The 1,827-nt window shown below is 40.7% G+C and overlaps 1 pseudogene; it reads right to left on the bottom strand.

Moving 5' to 3' along the window:
• The window catches only part of LOC123488372, a 29,294-nt pseudogene extending 28,158 nt beyond the window's left edge, over positions 1 to 1,136 (bottom strand).
• Positions 1,137 to 1,827: the final 691 nt, after the last annotated feature.

Here is a 1,827-nt window from a genome sequence, read left to right as displayed (position 1 = left end):
GTCCATTTAAAGGGCTAAAGGGATACTTTTGGCAATTAAAAAGGGTTAAAGGGAGATTTTGGCAATGAATCCCCCTTATCTACTTCCCCAGAGTCAGATGAACTTGTGGATATCGTTTTTATGTCACTGCGTGTAGTTTGAAGGAAGTTGCTAACTAGCGCAATTACTAACTAGTATTAGCCCAATGACTGGAAGTCTATGGGTGTTAGCATGTGGGACATAGACTGTCTGCATAGAGTACATGACCTGACTGAAACCCTACTACAAGCCTGACTGGCCTGGCTATGAACTGTACGAGTGGTCCTTTAGATTCAGATCTAGGATCAGCTTACACTATCATCACCCCATGAGTTGGATCATCTCAAAAATGACCTTAGATCAGTGTCTAACTCCATTCTAGTACTCCCCTGGTGAGATCAGACTGACCATAACCCTGACCTCTAAACCCTGACAATATGGTTAACTGGAGTTGACCCCTGGTTCAATGACAGCTCACCTTACGCACGCTCACACGTCATTCAACAGTATCTCTACAAACCAACTAAATATAATGATAACATCAATGACTTGCTAATACGTTTAATATGATCATAGAGGTTGTAGCTAGTTTATATGCGGATATTGGACAAAAATCTGTACTTTACAGAAGCCTAGCTTGTAGCCTAGCTAGCTAGTCACCTTTATGATGTCAAGGTATGCAACATTGCGAAATAACAGCCGCCCTCAAGCAACAAGCTAATTTAGCCTACTTGCCTGGAGTTGTCGCCAAGTTTGTTAGAGTTAACAGTTAAAAACAATGTCCAAGGAACGTATTATTTTGAGACAGCAAAAACAATCGCATTCTCCAGGGAATTTGCTGTTATTGTGTCGCTAACGTTACTGTAACTAGCTAGCTACTGTAACTAGTGCATATGTCAGTTTGCAGTAAACTTACCCAAAGATCCGTCCCCCAATCCATGTCTTTCTATCAATCTCAATTTCCCAAACTCTTGGAGGATCCACAAACTTTTGTCTAGACAGGGAAGATGTCGGAAGAAATGTCAGGAAGTTGACGCCTCAATCATCCGTTTCTTCAAGGGAAAGAAAATGTTTTCGCCCAGTTGTCCTGAAACTAGTTCTGGTCGCTAGACAAGAGGGTGGGAGGGTCCGTCACCAGTCTTTCCAGATTTCATGTCGCGAATGTTTGCTTGGTCTTAAAGGAGCCGAGTTTCATTCTTTGAAGTGTCAAGGTTTATACCAAAATGGAAAACACATTTATACCTTTTAATGTTACATCTTAAATGTTTGTTGTGTAACGTAATTGTGTACGTTTAACGTTTGCCCCTGGTTTGCCCGTCTAACCAGTCTAGGAAATCTGAGTGAGTAGTAGGCAGTCAAATCAATTATTTTCATGTTAGCTACATACATTCATTACTACAACCATTACAATAATAAACAACTCATCTACCATTACTGTTAGAATCAATACCATGATGATGAGCCTATGATTACGATAATAACGATAAGTATGTCTGCGTCGGCCACATCTTTAGAAAGCCCCGAGAACTTGGTCGTTTCTAGCTACCACAGCCACAAAGTCATAAACCCCGACTATTTCTGCAATTCCTCTAATTTAAATGTGATTTTAAAACTAACCTTAACCCTAACCTTAACCACACTGCTGATCTTATGCAAATATTTGTATTCATGAATTTTTAAGATATAGATTATAATTTTGACTTTGTGGATGTGGTAAATAGTGGAAACCGAGGCGGTCGACGTCAGTAGGTATGCTGCGGCCCCGCCTCTCTCGCGTTTTACCTGCGTTCCAAACAGGTTCCAAAGCAC

The sequence above is a fragment of the Coregonus clupeaformis genome, unplaced genomic scaffold (genome assembly GCF_020615455.1).
Source record: "Coregonus clupeaformis isolate EN_2021a unplaced genomic scaffold, ASM2061545v1 scaf2234, whole genome shotgun sequence".
NCBI lineage: Eukaryota > Metazoa > Chordata > Actinopteri > Salmoniformes > Salmonidae > Coregonus > Coregonus clupeaformis.
This window is presented reverse-complemented; position numbering and strand designations above follow the sequence as displayed.